The sequence below is a fragment of the Choloepus didactylus genome, chromosome 11 (assembly GCF_015220235.1).
Source record: "Choloepus didactylus isolate mChoDid1 chromosome 11, mChoDid1.pri, whole genome shotgun sequence".
NCBI lineage: Eukaryota > Metazoa > Chordata > Mammalia > Pilosa > Megalonychidae > Choloepus > Choloepus didactylus.
The window spans coordinates 59,175,622-59,181,101 of record NC_051317.1 but is presented as its reverse complement, the minus strand read 5'-3'; the positions used below and the strand labels follow the sequence as shown (position 1 = coordinate 59,181,101).

Here is a 5,480-nt window from a genome sequence, read left to right as displayed (position 1 = left end):
CTCATTGCTCAGGCTAGCATTTCCAGTACAATATTGAATGACAGTGACAGTGGAGGGCATCCTTTTCTTGTTCCTGTTCTCAGAGGGAAAGATTTCAGTCTTTCACCATTGAATGTGATATTAGCTGTGGGCTTTTCATATATACCCTTTATCATGTTAAGGAAATTTCTTTCTATTCCTAGTGTTCTAAGTGTTTTTATCAAGAAGAGGTGCTGGCTGCCCTCCCCCCATGTGGGATCTGACTCTCAGGGGTGGAAATATCCTTGGCAACACAGGATATGACTCTCAGGGATGAATCAGGACCCAACATCTTCTTGACCAAAAGGGGGATGTTAAATGAAACCAAATAAAGTTTCAGTGGCTGAGAGATTCAAAATGGAGTCAAGAGGTCACTCTGGTGGACATTCTTATGCATTATACAGATAACCCTTTTTAGGTTTTACTGTATTGGAATAGCTAGAAGTAAATACCTGAAACTATCAAACTGCAACCCAGTAGCCTTGACTCTTGAGGATGATTGTATAGCAATGTAGCTTACAAGAGGTAATAGTGTGATTGTGAAAACTTTGTGGATTGCACTCCCTTTATCCAGTGTATGGATGGATGAGTAGAAAAATGGGGACAAAAAACTAAATGAAAAATAGCATGGGAGGGAGGGGATGATTTGGATGTTCTTTTTTACTTTTCTTTTTTATTCTTATTTTCACTTTTTCTGGTACAAGGAAACTGTTCAAAAAATAGATTGGAGTGATGAATGCACAACTATATGATGGTACTGTGAACAGCTGAATGTGCTGTGGGATTTGGTTTGATAGTATTTTGTTGAGGATTTTAGCATATATATTCATAAGAGATACTGGTCTGCAGTTTTCTGGTGGGATCTTCATCTGGCTTTGGTATGAGGGTGATGTTGGCCTTGTAGAGTGAATTAGGGCATGTTTCCTCCTCTTCAATGGTTTGGAAGAATTTGAGCAGAATTAGAGTTAAGCCTTCCTGGAATGTTTGGTAGAATTTCCCTGTGAAGCCACCTGATCCTGGGCCTTGAATGTCTCTTCTTGAGACCCTCTTTGCTTTCTGGCAGCTGGTCTACAAGGCTTATTTTAATTAGAGACATCCTATTGGGTCTAGAGTAATGGCATTGTAACCTCAATGTCTAATTTTGACTCAGTTAATACTTGTAGAAGGAACTAATTCAAGAGTAGACGAAATTTAGACTGTTAGCCCTCAGATTACACTACAAAAGACTGGTTTTGATGTTTGTGAATAGAGCAGTCTGTGGAGATTAAAATGGCAGTTTCATAATGGAGAAGAAAGGAAGGAAAATGCCTGTTCCAACCTAGCTTAACCCCAAGACCAAAGAACACGCCAGGTGCAGAGTTAGATATGAGTCTAACAGGACTTACTTACAAGAGCTATGGCTCCATGGTGGCAGCCGGCCAGGAAAGATGGAAGTTAGGGCTCCGCAAAAGCAGAGAGTGCCAGGAGGTGGTTTATGAGGATTAGGACAAGGAGGTGTGAGAACAGAGCTTAGGCAGTGTCTTGTGACACAAGGGTGTGGAGATTTGTTATCAATGTTGATCAGGGGAGGGGAGTTTCATTGCTTTTCTACATTTTTTCCTCCCCTGGGGAGGTCTGATGACTTTTTTTTTTTTTGCCACACAATACCAAGGATCTTTATTCTCAGTTCTGAAATTGAATCTGTGACTGCAGAAAACATGTTAATATTTGAGAACAAAAGGTACCACTAGCTCCATTCTTTTCTATCTTCAGCCACAAGGTTATGCCTTACTCTCAGTGTTCAATAAGATAAATGAATTAAGTTGAATTAGGATTAAAGAAGTACACTGAAGATAAATGCAAAGAACAAATATTTTTTACAAGAGGTCATCCAGTTACCTTAAAGGATACACTTCAAATTAATTTACAGAGTTGTGACAGAACCATATGATGTCAGTGAAAATCAACACAGTAGTTCAACATTAACAAAGGATCAATTTGGAAACACTAAGTCAGGGAAGCATGTGAAATTCAGAGTATAAAACAATGCAAGGCTTGGTGGTCAAACAGACACTCCTCAGGAGAAGGTGGATTTGAAGATGCTAAACAGAACCATATAAATTAGGAGCTGAAAGGGATGCCTCAGAGATCATGGCCCGGTTTCCTTATTTTATAAATGAGGAAAGTGAGCAGACATGAATCGGTGAAACTCACATAGCTAGTGCTATTTGCAACTACACATATCTAAAATAAGGGTGATAAATACACAGAATATATTAAGCCCACTGTTTTAAATAAAACGTTTCACTAAGCCCACTGATTTAAACAAAGTATTTCAAGACTGATACAAGAGGTGGAGGTGAAGTTGTTAATATAGCACAGCAGCATGTTTCACAAATATTTGATAAACACAATCATGCTTTCATTCAATTTTCTGATGCATAGCAAAATGTCCTAGCTTTAAAAAACGTGCATTTTTAAAAAAAAAAAAAACAATTTTTCTTGTAGCAATCAATATGTTCAAGTGCTGATTGTGGTGATAAATGTACAACTTTATGATGATACCATGAACAACTGATTGTACACTGTGGATAAATGTATGGTATGTGAATATAGCTCTATAAAATTGTAGGAAAATATATATATAGGAGTAAAAGTGTTGGAGAAAACATGGTGAGAGGGATGATGCCTCACCAATATGGACTAGCTACAATGTGTAAATTCAGAATTGAATCTTAGAACATAGCCTAACATGGACATAACAATTGTAATAGTCCCTAGATTGTAAGCTCTTACAGCAGTTAACTCTATCCCTGAATTGTAATGCCTATCTCTAAATTTTGAGAAGCTGATCCCCTGGCGTATAACCTGATTGGTCTCTGGAACAATGCATATCTCTGAGACACCTGAAACTCAGAGCTAGAGCTTGGCAGATATGAATGTCAGTATTAGTGCATACAGCCACTATCCAAAAAAAAAAAAAAAAAAAAAAAAAGCTGAAAAAGAGCCCAGACTTCAATTAGTGATATGAATGAAGCAGGTCTGGTTAAGACCAGGGCAAGCCAGGCCAAAGGGTAAAGGTTGAAACCGATTGTGTTTTAAAATTTCAACTTCCATATGAGACCAAGGGAAGAGATATCTATTTGGTACAGGATCTAAATTTTTGAAACGGTACAACTCTATAGTCGATTTATTCAAACACCACAATTGCATGGAACTTTGAATAGGAAGTGAGATACAGTAGGTTAGTATAGGCTGGAGTGAAATAGTGACACATCCCAGAGTAATTTGGGCAGATAATAAAAAATATATTTACAGCCTCCCCCTCCCCAGCCCCGAGGATCTGGGGGAAGGTGCGGATGTGTTGGACATCCTCACCTGGACTGGTGTTGATGTTGTCACAAACATTGGGACTGGCAGTTTGATGTGCTGAGCCCTCGATCATGGGACTAGCCCTTATGAAACTCATTACTGCAAAGGAGAGTCTAAACTTGCATGTAATGGTACCTAAGAGTCTCCCCCTGAGTACCTCTTTGTTGCTCAGATGTGGCCCTCTCTCTCTCTCTAACTGAGCCATCTCGACAGGTGAACTCGCTGCCCTCCTGCCTACGTGGGACCCGTCTCCCAGGGTTGTAAATCTCCCTGGCAATGCAGAATATGACTCCTGGGGATGAATGTGGACCCGGCATCGTGGGACTGAGAGTATCTTCTTGACCAAAAGGGGGATGCAAAATGAGACGAAATAGTTTCAGTGGCTGAGAGATTTCAAATGGAGTCGAGAGGTCACTCTGGTGGGCATTCTTATGCACTATATAGATAACACCTCTTAGGTTTTAATGTACTGGAATAGCTAGAAGTAAATACCTGAAACTACCAAACTCCATCCCAGCAGTCTGGACTCCTGAAGACAATTATATAATAATGTAGATTACAAGGGGTGACAGTGTGATTGTGAAGACCTTGTGGATCACACCGCCTTTATCTAGTGTATGGATGAGTAGAAAAATGGGGATAAAAACTAAAGGACAAATGGGGTGGGATGGCGGGATGATTTGGGTGTTCTTTTTTCACTTTTATTTTTTATTCTTGTTCTGGCTCTTTCTGATGTAAGGAAAATGTTCAGAGATAGATTGTGGTGATGAACGCATAACTATGTTATCATACTGTGGACAGTGGATTGTATACCATGGATGATTGTATGGTGTGTGAATATATTTCAATAAAACTGAATTTAATAAAAAAAAAAAGAACACATTGAATAAAATCTACAACTTCTGATGCAATGGTGACACAGCAGTTAAAATACATCAGAGAATTCAAAGTTTTTTTTAATTATGTATTAAATATTGCTTGGATCACGAAAACAAAACAAAACAAAACAAAACAAAAACGTGCATTTCTTTCTTTTTTTTTGGTCTTATCTTTCAAAATTGAGTATTGGGTATTTTTAACCTAAGTATTGTTACATGTATATACATTTCAATTGCACATTTCAGGAAGAAATGAAATCCATGATATTTCAGTAACTCATAGTGTATTTATAAAATGAAAAATACTCATCAAAATAAACTTTTCACTGGGAAAAATACATAAAACAGACAACTGGATCTACACAAAGTAAAAAATAACTTTGGTAGATTTCAGTGTGGTACACAGTCCAGATCAAGCATATTTGCCCTTACTCCCTCAGAACTGTTCGTCTTTTAAGAATTTTTTAAATATTTTAAATTGAGATTTTATTATGCTGACATATGTTTTTCATTCCACATCATCTTCAACCAAGCTCTGAGCACTTACAGTTCTCTGACTAATTGTTGGGAGCTTAGTCAGAAGCATCTGGAACACTTGTGGTGGAAGAGTTTGCTGTAATACTTGCGATAACTGCTATGGCTGTCCACACAGCAGTTGCATTTGTCAAAAGGTCCACACTCTTCCCAGATTACCCTTGTGCTAGTAACTCTTCACCAAGCTGTATTTCTTCAAGGAAAAGTTTCTGAACAGCTTTAGCATCTTTAAGGTCAGGCAACTTGGAAAGCCCAGCTCTCTCCTTGGCGAGTTTCTGTTTCTTTCTTTGCTCTTGCAGCCTGTTCTTGAAATTGGGGTAAATGCAGTACTGGATGAAAAGGGCCCCACATACACCGGAGGCGATAGCACTGTTCCGACCCACCATTTTCTCTTGACTGCCAAGTGTGGAGGGCACTGCGGTTGCCCGCAAGACAGCCGTTGGCTGCCAACTCTCAAGGGGGACAGCATGGTTCAAATCTCTCTGATGACTTTTAATGTCCATCCCAGTCAAGTAGGCGGCTACTGTGCAATCACTATGGAGGGGAGGGCCTGGGCCCTGGGTCCCCACAATATCCTCTAGCCCTGAGGGTCTAACTCAGCACCGTTCCCAGCGACTGTGGCTCCTGGTCCTCTCTCCCCATCACTGCTGGCTTCCGCCAGCATCTGTCCAACCATCTTTCCTTCCTGCCTTGCCCTGC

The 5,480-nt window shown here is 39.6% G+C and overlaps 1 pseudogene; it reads right to left on the bottom strand.

Annotated features, from left to right (window-relative positions):
• Window positions 1-4,755: 4,755 nt before the first annotated feature.
• LOC119506229 lies at window positions 4,756-5,280 on the bottom strand (annotated as a pseudogene).
• Window positions 5,281-5,480: the final 200 nt, after the last annotated feature.